This window comes from Heterocephalus glaber, unplaced genomic scaffold (genome assembly GCF_053883595.1).
Source record: "Heterocephalus glaber isolate CG9 unplaced genomic scaffold, H.glaber_assembly_v1.0 deba00001509, whole genome shotgun sequence".
Classification (NCBI taxonomy): Eukaryota; Metazoa; Chordata; class Mammalia; order Rodentia; family Bathyergidae; genus Heterocephalus; species Heterocephalus glaber.
Genome location: NW_028258325.1, coordinates 19,976,451 through 19,990,126, shown reverse-complemented (window position 1 = coordinate 19,990,126; position 13,676 = coordinate 19,976,451). Strand labels below are relative to the sequence as shown.

The following is a 13,676-nucleotide window of genomic DNA, read 5'->3' as shown; positions in this document are numbered from 1 at the left end:
CTGCGCTGGAAGGATGGGAAGTGGAAAGGGTAAGCACGACCTAGCCCCAGTGGACAGCTCCCAAAACCCAGCAGGCAGCCAGCGAGCACAGCCCTAGGACTTTCCTGGGCCCCATGAACCCAGTTCCCCGGTGCTAGCAGAGGCGGAAGGGAGGGCCTTTGCTCCGCACAGCCAAGGGCTGTGGGAGAGAGACATGGAGGGGTTTCCCCAAGACTGGGCATTATCTGAAAGGCTTTAAATACCAGCTCAGAGTTAACCGGATTGGCCATTTCACTTATCCTCCCATCCCACTAAGAAGGGGTGAGGCTCAGAAAGAAAGACCAGATTAGTTCTGAGCCTTCTCACCCCTATGCGTTTTATTTGTGCAGCCTGGCTCCTCCGGGCGCGGGGACATCAGGGCCATCTGTCAGCTGGCCTCTTAGGCCCAGGGAGGGTCCTGAGGTCTGGTGCTGAAGGGGCGGAGCCGAGGCGCGGTGGCCAGGGCTGTGGGGGAGACGCAGGAGCGGGGGATGGGCCGTGGGGCCCAAGGCCCAGGCCTCCAGGGGCGGCTGGGATGCAGCAGGCTGCCAACATGGGCGGGACAGAGAAAGGGCGCCAGGCAGGGCTTCCCCTCCCGCCAGGCTCCTCTGAGACCCACCCTGCCCGCCCACTGCACCTCTGCTCTGCAGCAGAAGCGGGAGCCAGACAGCCGCTTTGACGCGGCGCTGCTGCCCCCTCCTGGGCACGCGTGGCAGGTCGCTGTTGCTCTGCCGAGTTTTCCTGTAATGGTACCTGAGCCTACACTACTGTCGCAGCTTTGGGGTGACTGCCCCTCCGGTTAACTTTGTTCTTCCTACACAGCCCATCTTCTGCATCTCCGTTACAATCACTTAAGTCCAGCACTCTGGGCGTCTGAGGCCACAGGACCTCGAGTTTGAGCCCAGCCTGTGCAACTTAGTGACTTAGCAACTTAGCGATGGATACCCGGTCTCCATCAGTTAGTCAGTGGGCTGGGGATGTAGCTCCATGCAAAGAGCCCGGGTCCAATCCCCAGTACCACAGAAACAAATAAGAGCAACAACAAAATCACCAAAGTCCATCTTCCCTCCCTTTTTAGGCCATGTCCCCGTGTCTTTTCTGCCCCATCCACCGTCTGTCAGTCACACAGAGAAGCCTGTGTGGGTTCAGGACAGTGGCTCTGCCTGGCTCTGCCCGGTCTGGCCAGTTCTTTCTCTGAGCCAAAGCGGTCTACTGGTGAAACTGCTGCAGTGATCCCCCTTACCCCGCCTGCAGGGATGCTTTCCAAGAACCCCAGGGTCCCTGAAACCCAGGGCAGTACTACACTCTGTATCTATTCTGCTTTGCCTATACATCTGCATCCATGAGAAAGTTTCATCCATAAATTAGACACAGTAAGAGATCAACAACAAGCCCGGAGAGGTGGTGCACACCTCTAATCCCAGCACTCTGTGAGCTGAGGCAGAGGGTCACACGTTAGAGCTCAGTGCAGGCAACTTAGCCACTTAGCAAGACTGTCTCTAAATGAAAAAAAATTTTAAAGGGCTGAGAAAAAGTAATAAATTAGAACAACTATCATAATAATATGCTGTGATAAGTTATGTGGTTTATCCCTCAGAATAGCTTGTAGTACTTTCACCTTTTCACTTAAAGGAAGCAGTGTAAGGCTGTGCCCGGGCGTCTCTGAATCCAGCACCCCGGCTCTTGCGATTTGAGGCCACTATCAGTAAAACGGGGGTTCCCTGAGCCCAAGGGCCGGGACACTGCGACAGTTGAGCCACGGCTTAGACGACTGCTCAGTGACTAACAAGGGGACAGTGCAGTGGACAGAGGGTGATTCATATCCTGGGCAGGTTGGGGCCGGAGGTGCAGAGAGTTCAATCCATCACACCCCTCAGAACAGAGAGCCGTGGTTTATTTCTGAAAATTTCCAGTAATGTTTTTGGACGGAAGGTAACAGAAACTGCAGAAAGCAAAACACGGACAAAGGGGGACAAGGGCGCCACCCCACAGGGCTGTGGCAGGGGTGGCCGTCCAGCCTTGGCACAGGGCGCTGGCAGTAAGAGCCCTTGCTGGTCTCCCGCTCCGTCACTGCCCTGCTCTCGCTGGCCTCGCTTAACACTGGAGATTCCCGCCCCCCCCCCGCCCCCCGCCATTTTTCTCCCCGTCCTGCTGGGCAGCAGGGCTTCTCGGCACCACTGTGGGCTGACGTCTGCACTCTGGGACTCGACAGAGACCTGGCAGCTTCTGCTCCTCCCACCTGCCCCTTTCTTCCTGACTCCTTCCTCCTCTTTCCTCCCGTTTTCTCCTCCTTGTGAGCTCCCACCACTGCCTGATGCCCTTCTCACCGAGTCTTCTCTCTGCCCCTTGCTTCTCACGTCCTTCTCCAGCAGCCACATCCCACCTTCCAGCCCATCATAATCCTGAACCTGCCAGGGCCACCGTCCCCAGTGCCCACTTCTGAGACCATCTGATGCTGCTGTAGCACTCAGTGCTGTTAACACTTCTTCCTGTAGAGATAGAGGCTGGAAGAAGGGAGGTGAGGGAAAGGAAAAGGAAAAGGAATTACTTGTGCCAGCTCTGCTTGATGACTGTAATCATTATGTACTACAAACAAGTACTAATAAAAATAAAAATGTAAAGAAAAGTCTTTCTCACCGGTTTCCAGTGAACACCCCCAATGCATTTCCTATGACTTTCCAACCAGTCTTGCTCACGTACTTCCATGCTGATTCTTTTTAGTCCACACACACCATCCTCAGGGGTCCCTCTTGACCACCCTCTCTTTTTCATTCTACACTTTCACTTGAGGCCTGAGATGCCATCCACCTCAGGGCTCTCCACTCTGTCTCTGAGTCAGGCCCTTGCCCCTCCACTTTTACCAGCACTGACACTGGCCATCTGCCTTCAAATGGCTGAGGAAGACCACCGGTTCCACAGCCCCCAAATTGGCCTCTTGATCTTTCTCCTCAAAATGGTTCCTTACACAGAAATCTGAGGACTATTTCTGACTCGTTTATCTCTCTTCCTCACCCCTTTTGATACAGGAGATAGGGCATGGCAAGGCTGGCTGGGGAAATGGGTGGGACCTGTCAATCACAAGATCCCAGGCCAGCAGGAGGACCACTGTATGTAGAACTCAGGAGCACCTGAGAAGAAAAGAGCAGCCCTTGCAGCAAGCCACTCTTGCAGAGAGTTTGTAAGGTAGCCCTAACCATGTCTCTCAAATGCAGTGTGTACTTTGATTTTTGCTTTTAACCTTTTTTTTCCTCTTCATTCAGCCCAAGTTCTATCTGCAGAGCTGGTTTCTCCCATACTTTTTCAAATAAACTTTTTGGCACCGTTATTGGCTTGTCTCATCCAATTCTTTGTTCGAGGCAAGAAGAACCTGGAATACTTTTGATTGGTGAGCCATTTGTAAAGAAACTACCTTATAACACTTTCACCCACCAACTGGTCTCAGTATCTGCTGGTTCCATCTTATTGGCCCTTATTGTCTAGCAGTCTCTTGTGGTCTGTGTCTAAATGTCCCCCAGGAGGCTCATGCCACCATAGGCAGGACCTTTGGAAGGTGATTGGATTATGAGGCCTTATAGGTTACTTGCTGTTAGGAGGTCAGGTCTGGTCAGAAGAAGCGGATCATTGTAGGCATGACCTGGAAGAGTATATTTCCCTTCCGGGCTTCTCCCTTGACTCACTCTGATTCCTAGATGCCATAACATGAGCAACTTTTCTGCCGTGCCCCTCTGCCATGCTGCCCTGCTTTGGAGCCACTGGACTATGGACTAAAAGCTCTACAAACTGTGAGTGAAAATAAACCTTTCCTTTAAATTGTGGGTGTTGGGGATTGTGTGTCAATGGTGAGCAAAATGACTAAGACAAAACTGCTGTTCACTGCCATGGGCCCCACGGCAGTAGTAATAATTTATCGAGTGCTTATTACGTCTGGGCACTGATTCAAGCATTGTACTCACATGGCCTCACTAAATTCTTCTAAACACCTCATGGAATAGGAAGAAGCAGAAGCATGGAGAAGCTAAGACATTTGCCCACAGCCAAGCCCAGATGGGCTCATTATTCTATTCCTATAATTTTTCTGTAGAGTTCTTTTTTCAAAAATGAGAACTTACAAAGGTTTTCGTTGTTATTGTTCATTTGTTTTTTGTGACAGGGTATCAATATATAGTCCAAGCACTTGCAGTCCTCCTCCTGTGGCCTCCCGAGTACTGGGATAACAGGTGTGTGCCCCTGTGCCCGGCTTGGCTCTCCCTTGTACCCACAGTCCCTTCTCCACGGAGCTCTGTGCGTGCTGCTCCTCAGCCTGGAGTGTTCTGCCTTCCCGTTGTTGCTTAGGTCCTTCTGTTCATTCTTCAGACCTCTGCTCCAGGCCACTCTTCAGGGAGGCCCTCCCAGACTGGAGGCGTTGCAGGCTTACAAACACCAGATCGTGCACTCTGTCACTCAGCGCAGCTGTGCCTGTCCACTAGTGCCTGTGATGAAGTCTGCTTTTCTTCTACAAGGACCTTCACATAGGGCTCACTACATACCAGGTCCTACTCAAAAATTTTTTTCTAATATTTAATCTAGGCTGAGAACTTATAAACAGATGAGTAGCTGGGTGTTCAGTTGTACATCTTTGATCTTTCCAAATAAGGCAGGATTGGCTTAGAAATGAGGTCTGGAGATCCACAGGAAAATTATTTTTTTTAAGCCTTTAAGTACTAGTAGCCTTTATTTAGCTGTGCAAATGTCCATGTGCACAATACTCACAGAAACTGACGTGTTATTTGTCAACTGTTTTGCAGTCTAAGGAAAGCTTTGGAATGGGGAAAATACAACAGTAAGTTGCAATACTTTCTTTCCCTTTTTGATTTCAATTTAAAAATTTTAAGCACTTCACCTAGAGTGAACATCCACTGATGCAACAGAGTTCAACTTTGGCCTCCATATTTGGCCAACAATGCTTTTCAGTGCCAGCTTTTTAGCAATGGCCCTGGGAAGGCCAATGTGCAAATGCTGGCTTCAGTGATACTGTTGTCCTTCAACTTGAGCATCATCAATAACCATATGACTGTGTAGGCTACCAGCACTACCACACTACAAACTTTACTCTTTACCATTTTCACCAGTCTTTGTACTTATGCTCTTTCCCTTTCCTGGGATCCAGTTAGCAACAACACATTGCATTTAGGCATCTTTCAGTTTTAACTACATACCATCACTTGTCCATGTGATAGACCATTTTCTGTAAAAGAGTAGGAAGACACTTCAACCTTCCTCCAAACATAGTTGATCAAAATTTATTTTAAATTTTTTTTTTCAGCTTTACAATTCACTTTTGGCATTGGCACAAATGTTTTGGTTGCTGTCAACTTTGGGGAAACATGAAATTTCTTTCCCTTGTGAACTGTAATGTACAGTGCATCTGTAGTTACACACACAGCATCCTCAAATCTATCCTTGATAGAAGAAAGCTTCCATTTTGACTAGGCGTTGAGTAAAACTGAGTGCTTCGTCCACTTAATAGTTTAACATCTCTGATGACTGGAATGGGCTTCCACAAACTAGCTTCTGATTTTGTACTTCTTAAGTCTTGTTTCTCCATTATCCACATATTTTTGGTGCCTGGCATTATAGGGCTGTGTGCATCTCCATGCCACCTTTGGCATGATTGGCTTGGGAAGTCAACATGTGGATGGTAGGAGTATTCTGGAAGCCAATCCAAAATCTGCACACCCAGCAAGAACTGAACTAGATGTCGAAATGATTGCAAACCACTAACTATAGCCCATAAAACTCCAAGTACATGTAGGCTAACTCACCATCTCACTGATTAAATCTCCAAATGGCCCATGGCCATTTCAATGCCATTAACATGAGGAGAAATTTTTTTAAAAGTATAGTTAATTCATAGACAATATCATTTTTTTCTAGAATATGTAATGTTTGTTTTACTTGTCAGCTTTCAAAAACTTATGATTAGTTGAGGTTCTTTCTCTTATGGTCAATATTTACTTTCACTCTTAATTTTGCATTCATAGTCAGTGCTATTTTTCTTGGAGAGGGCCTCAAATTGCATCAGCTTCAGGTTCCAAGAAAAATGGATTTGCCCTTGAGAGTGTTTATCATTTATAGACCTCGGTGAAGTGCTGCAAATGAAGATATGCAGAAGAAGGAAGTAGAAGCCAGAAGGAAGTGGTGGGATTCAAGAAGTGATGAAACACGTAAATATGAAGGAATAATACTCATACATCACTCCTTGCCTCTCTGGGTGTACGAGCTCCGTGCACAGAGTGCTGTGAGGGTCCTTGTCATCAGCAGCTGTATCACTCACCACTCTCACTTACTGCCTGCTAGAGAACAGCCTGCAAATATTTGCCCTAGATGAGAGGAGAATATAAATCTCTGGCTGTCAGTCCTTGTTATATGAAGTAGTCCTAGTATTACTACTCATCTGCTTCCCTGCCTGGGGGTTCCGTGGCAAGAGGACAGGACAGTCTGTATCTTTACCCTTTCTCCCATCATTTTAGGGCACGATGGATCCTTCCCCAGGGCTGCTGCCCCTCCCACAGCCCTCAGCCTACCCCAAAAGTGGCCTCTGGAGATTTCTACACTTCTTACTGCCTGAGCGGATCCTCTGGCAGTGGCAGTGTGTTTGGAGGTGCCCCGGAGTTAAGACTCAGGGGCAAATGTCACCAGTGAGGGTCAGCTTCTGCTCCCCCAGGGGAGAATCTGAGGTACAGCACACAGTCCCTCTGAGGATCCCCAGATGGCTAATCCCTGGTCACCTAGAATCACTGCCTCATTGAGTGCTTCCTGCTGTGAAGGGACAAAATTACAATGTGTTTTAAAACTCTTAATTGGCTTTATTTTGTGATTCAAAAACAGATGGCCACTTTGCTCCATAAAATAAAGTAAGTGTTCCGATGGGCGGTGCAGAAGAGGTTGTCTTATAGATGAAGAAATGCTGAAGGAAGCAGAGACAAAGAACAAAGAGCCAGCTGGACTTGAGGCATATACCTGTAATTCTATCAGTCTGGGAGGCTGAGGCAGGAGGACTGCAAATTCCAGCCCAGTCTGGGTAACTAGTAACTTGGTGAGATCCTGTCTCAAAAATAAAAAAAATATGAAAGAGGGTTGGGAATGTAGCTTAGTCCAAAAGTCCTGGGTTCAATTCCCATCCCCTCCCCACCCCATACTTAAAAAAATAAAAAGCAGAGTGAGAGCTTTAAATTATTCTCCTTGTCAAGCGGAGACAGGCAGACAGAACAAGAGAGAAATAACTGATTGGCTAAATCAGGTTACAGTTTTTGGAGGAAGGAATTTCATTGTCACGAGGACCAAAGTGCACCTGTTTGAGAGCGCTGGCTGTCACCGCCTCTCTCTGCTTCACAGGTCAGTAACAACATGGTTCCAGTTTGACTTTTAGTCTTGAGTGGCTCCATTTTGGGGTCTGTTGGAGCCCCGTGAGCAGCTTAGTCCAAATCGATGGCTTCCTAAGATGTTTAATTGACTCGGGGCTCTGCTCCCCACTGCACTGCTCACACACACAGCCTTGGCGTGGGGTCTGCTGAGACACAGGGCTACGGCTGCCCTCGCTGCCACCTGTCACTCCTGCACCACAGTGCCATGTAGTAGAGGCAAAATGTTGGGCACCATTGAGCCCAGGACGTAGTTCTAGAAGACAGTGATTTGAAAGAGGAAATTCTCAAACCGTGTACATTTTGATTGAATGAGTCTTTCTCCTAAAAGTTTCAGGATGCTTCAAACTTAAGCCTGAAAGCAGAAAGTCTTAAAAGCAGATGGGTTTATGGGTAGATTCAGAGGGAGAGGAGTCTTGAAAAATGACACCTTGGTTCCCAGAAGTTGCACTGGGAAGAGTAAACTGAGGGCTTCTTCTCCCGCCAGCACACATGGCCAGGGACAGTGGCAGAGCCTCCAAGGCTGGGGCCCAGCTTCCAGGGACTCAGGAAACCTGCGCTGCTACCTATGAAAATTCTTCATATTTAACAACAGCCAGGCTCACTTGTCTCTACCCTCTGACTAAGAGAAAGGAGACTACAGTAGTCTTTGTGTTGCCTGGTTTGCACTTTTTTTTGGCAGTCCTAGGGATCAAATCCAGGGGCACACTACCACAGAGCTACATCCCCATTTTTAGTTTTTATTTGAGACAGGGTCTTGCTAAATTGCTGATTTGGTCTCAGACTTGCAGTCCTCCTGGTTCAGCCTCTTTATAGCTGGGATTATGAGTATGCACCACAGCACCTGGCTGCTGGTTTGCCTCTTGCTCATTTAGGGGACAAAGGCTGCTGTCCAACCCCTCCCAAGGCCCTGAATGCCAGGTTCCCTGGCCCGTAGCAAACCATCTCCGTGGGGGTCTCTGCCTTGAGGTGGAGGAGCTCAGCCAGGTGCTTGGGTGCATTCTAGATTGTAAATATTCCTGGATTTTACAGGAGGCTGAGACTCAAGTGCATGGTAATAGAAGAGGAGTATCTTGAAAGCAGAACAGTGCATGGACAGATCCGAACAGCAAGGAAAGCAGAGCCACCTCTGGAGCTGGTCCTCAGGTGGGGACCGAAGGGTGCAGATGGCAAAGCCATCAAGGAGAGGCACTGCCCAGATCAGCATAATGGGAGGCCCTGTGCACTGTCTGGGGACTTCCATGTCCATGTGTTTGCAATCCCTGTCCCCTCTACGACCCCAGGCTGGGGTCTGCTAAGAAAAATAACCTGGCTTGCAACCATGTTCTTCCAGCTCCACTTGCAAGTTTGAAAAACCCCTGGATAGGAAAATAAGCTCAGGGAGCCACGTCTTTCTGCACTTGGTGAGGCTGTGGACCCAAAATACACACATGAGTGATTTGCTTTGAAAGGCCTGCAGTATTCCTATCTGAGTCATCAGAAAACAAATAAAAGGAGTCCTAAACAAACAAACCCAATTGTTCACGGAAACATGGCCAGGTTTCCAGCCTGGCTTCCCCCCTGTTTTCCTTAGTCAGGAGCCAGTATATGTTGCAGCTATTGTGACTTCCAAAGCAAGCAAAAATATTAAAAACAAATTGCCAGGCTTTCTCCTCTTCCCCTCTTCCTTCCCCAGGGGGGCTCAACTTCTCTGCCTTTTGAACCTCTTTCTTGCAGTCTTGATGGGCAGCTGTGTAGCAGGCCGCCCATGGGTGACCAGCAGTCGTGGGTGACAGGAACACCCACAAACATCAGCAGTCAGCAGACACTCGGATTAAACTTAAGCAAATATATTTGGGTCTTGCGATACTGGGATTTTTTTTTAATGAAATAGGTTTGAAACCTGGGCCTGCCAACCCAAGTTCATTCAATACAGACCTATTTGTTGCCAGCACCCTATTAGCCATCCCTGTTGCTCCTGCTCGTTTGCTTATTTCACCATGAAGGAGGCATTCCACTGTAACAGGGACCTGAGGATTTTGTCCAACCACTTTCCTTTCTGGTAATATCACCTAATTTCTCTCGGTGAACCAGCCCTCCCCCAAATTTCAGCCCATGTAGTTTGGCTGGCGTCTGTCTCATCCACCTCGCTGCTAGAGTTTGTGACAAGGCCTAGCCAACTGGAGTTGCCAAGGTTGGGGTAGGGATGGATGCTAAACTGATTTAAGCTTTCAAGATGCAAGCCTAAGATTTTTGCAAAGACTCTGGGGAAAGAAGCACACATTCCTGCAGGACTGTTTAGTTGGCCAAGTGTAAGTCTGAAGCTGCTGGTGATCACGCTGACACTGGATGAGGACAGCTTGTCTGACAAGAAGAGCAGAACTGTCCAAGAGGGAAGGATGAATACTAGCATAACAGCATCTGATCACCTTGATGCAGCCATGACTGAAGACTGATTTGTCCTGGACTCTTTGTAACATACACAAAACCCCTGTTTTGCTTAAGCTATGTTTAATTGGGTTGCTATACCTTCCAACTGAGAGAATCCCAAAACACACACACTCACAAACACTCATACATGCACATACACAAATACCTCAAAATGCCACGTACTTAAATTTTTGCATCTTCTAGGTAAACTATTATTTTTTTAGTTTATGTTTTTTTTCTAGAATCTTCTCAGAAGGAAGGTTTTTTTCCCCCAGTGACTTTCAGTTTCAGATAAATGTAGCATGGAAGTCCAGAAGACAAATCTGCTTTCACACTGAATTCTATGAGAAAAATTGTCTCTGTCCCTTGTAGCGTGGTGAATGAATTCTCCCATGCAGCTCACTTTAGATACAAAGAACAAAATCATGGAGTAATTACAGAAAACAACTTTGCAGTCCTTGACTTACTCTAAGGAACAATTGCAGGCATCCTATTCTGGGAGCCAGGGAAGCGGGCTATGACATCTAAATGCCAGGATTAGTCTAGATCCACAGCATGTCAAAAGCAAAAACAATAGCAAATCCTGCCCAAGGAAACCAAAGGAACAAATGACATGCAGCTATTTCGGGGGAGCGACTGAAACTACAGAGTCAATACTTCTTCCTTCTCATTCTCTGGGTCATGAACAGATGGAAGCTTGCCCTGTTCTCCCCTCTTGACAGCTCACTAGGAAAGGACTTCATGTGAGCTTCTCTATTCCAGTCCTCTGTTAAGAATGAAGACGAGCCCTGCATGCCGCCCTGGGCTCCCTCCCAGGTCCACAGCGCAACGCTGCCCTCTCCCTTCTTGACCCCTCGCCCTTTCTTCCCTTCTTCTCTCCCTCCTGCTGCCTCGCTTCAGGTGCCGCAGCTTCCGGAGGAGCTCCCAGCATGGTAATGGGGTCTCAGCCTCCACGTTACTGCGGGACGAAGAGCTCAAGGAGATCAAGAAAGAGACTGGCTTTTCCCACTTCAGGTCACTCGCCTCTACAGCCGATTCACCAGCCTGGACAAAGGAGAAAACGGGACCCTCAGCCGGGAAGATTTCCAGAGGATTCCAGAGCTTGCCATCAATCCACTGGGGGACCGGATCATCAATGCCTTCTTTCCAGAGGGAGACGACCAGGTAAATTTCCGTGGATTCATGAGAACTTTGGCTCATTTCTGACCCACTGAGGATAATGAAAAGAGCAAAGATGTGAATGGACCAGAACCACTCAACAGCAGAAGCAACAAACTGCACTTTGCTTTTCGGCTGTACAATCTGGATAAAGATGACAAGAACTCCCGTGACGAGCTGTTACAGGTGCTACGCATGATGGTTGGTGTGAACATCTCAGAGGAACATCCTAGCGGCCTTACAGACAGGACCATCCAGGAGGCTGACCGGGATGGGGACAGTGCAGTATCTTTCACAGAGTTTGTCAAGGTTTTGGAGAAGGTGGATGTAGAACAGAAAACGAGCATCGGGTTTCTTCACTAAAGGACACAGACCAAACTATCCCTTGCTGTCTAGTATTTAAGAACTAGAACTTCAAGAGTCCTCCTGTCCACCTGTCCCACCTCTATCCCGTCTCTCCCCTTCTCCCGAAGTACCACTGCTGTTGCATGATGATCCCAAATGTTTGCCCATCCAGACCCACCCTGCGTATAAACCTGCCTTACAGAAGGGTTCATCTGGCCTCTTTCTGTTCTGTAGCTGTCCACCACCTCTTGATTTCTCAGCACCATCTTTCCTTCTTGTGCTGCGGAACACCACCCTTCCATCCAGTCTAAGAAGGGGAGAGGGAATCATGCCTGGAACGGGCCAGCAGAGCTCTCGCTGGGTGGACCTGTAGCTGTGCTGCCCTCGCTGCAGCAAGGTTCCATTGTTCTCATGTGCATCCTTGGCTTTCCATTTCCCTGTCATCCAGCCCACCATCCTGCTGACCCTCACAGTGCACCCTGTTCTACCTGGCGCCCCAAGCTATGCCTGTTAAATCTGTTTCTGACTTGGCAGGATGGTTCGGTGGTCTGGCGGTTTTTATCTACCTTCCCTCTTAAATGGGTCTCCAGGATGCTTCCTTTCTAGGAACATTTCAGGAGCCAACACTTCTCTTGGAAGAACGTGACCCTCTCTTGTCTCTTGCACTGTTTGTCATCAAAGGGCTTCTAGGTGGAAATGTCCTTAAAAGGTCACCTTGGTAGCTTGCCCAGGTCACTATACCTCTGGCTTCTGATTCTCAGCTTATGCACCTACGTGGGTTCTCTGATGAGTGCTATGCTAACTGTTCGGAAAATGGTCACAGTTCTGCAGGTCTGCTTAGCTTTACATCACCATCACCACCAGAGTGGCTGCAGAGTTGTTGGGACCTTCTCATGGCTCTTTGAGCAAAGAAACCAGGAGCCCCTTAGCACCTCCTGCACTCACACTGCAGCATAGCGTATGCCTTGGTGTGATGACACACGAAGATCTCTCCCTTTACATTTCCAAGTGGAGCAACTGGTGTCACGGAAGTGCCTAACTTATCCCAGTCCAAGAGAATTAAAGATTAGTTTTAATGTCCTGAAGTTCCACACAAAATTCTTGTTTTTGTTTTTTTGGGGGGTTTTTTGGTACTGGGGATTGAACTCAAGACCTTGCACATATGAGGCAGGCAAGGCGCCAGAGTTAAATCCCCAGCCCACAAAATACTTTATGAATTTTACACTTGGCAGTTGTTAATGCAGAAGCCATAGTCAGCTCCTACTACAGCCCAAAGCATTGAATATATTGTATTTGCTGCCTGGTTACATGACCCTCCTAGCTCCTATCTGGACCACTGCTAATCCCTTGGGGACAAGGGGTCTGTCACTAGTGGCATTGAGGTCATTAAATGAGCCAGAGCAACTTCTCCACCAAAGCCAGCTTAGAATCCATTGAATCGGGCCATTGCTGTCTTCTGTTTTGTGAGTCCCTTCGTCCATACATCTGCCTTTGGCTGACTCTGTGACTGGTTGCTTGCTTGTTTGTTCCCTTGCTGTCCAACAATTCTTTCGGAGGGGAACTGCTAAAAAATACCAGTGCAAAGGGATGAACAAAGGTAGGGAACAGGAGTGGCCAGGCTGGGTGGCGTAAGTATAAATGCATGAGAAATTCTTTGTGAGGTATCACTCTGGCTTCATGATCAAAGTGAAGTAATACAGGAATTATACAAAAGGGAAGAACTGTATGATAGTGACCTATTAGGGGTCAGAAACCCCTTGGTTTGCATATTTAAAGTTCCTAAGATTGTGACTTTCCCCCTGTTTGGCTGTATAGCAAATGGTTTAATCTACCGTTGTGCCTTACTGTCCCATTAAACTTGTATTGTTCATTCTGTCAATAAATACTTGTGGTTAAAAAAAAAAAAGAATGAAGATGAGGATGGGCACATGGCATTCAGGGAAGGCAGGGGCTGAAGAACAGGCCAAGTGATCAGAAGGATGGACTCATTGTAAATCATCCATTTCTTTTTCTAGTGTGTGTGTGTGTGTGTGTGTGTGTATGTGTGTGCGTGTGTGTGTGTGTGTGTGAGAGAGAGAGAGAGAGAGAGAATCTCACTATGTAGCCCAGGCTAGCCATGAACTTGCAGTGATCCTCCTGCCTCAGCCGCCAGAGTCCTGAGATTATAGTTGGGTCCCACCACACCTGGCTTTCTGAAATGAATGAGTTAATGAGTGAATTAACTCTCTTCTCAAGAGTGTTCCATCTAAGCTCAGTTCAAACGCCTCCTCCTCCAGGAAGCCTTCCCTCTTGCTTCCTTAGACAGTAACCCATGTAATTTGGCTGATGCTTCTGCACAAAATGTGT

The 13,676-nt window shown here is 47.9% G+C and overlaps 1 pseudogene; it reads left to right on the top strand.

Annotated features, from left to right (window-relative positions):
* Positions 1 to 11,460, top strand: part of LOC101710425 (calcineurin B homologous protein 1-like) — a 36,714-nt pseudogene extending 25,254 nt beyond the window's left edge.
* The last annotated feature ends 2,216 nt before the right edge of the window (positions 11,461 to 13,676 follow it).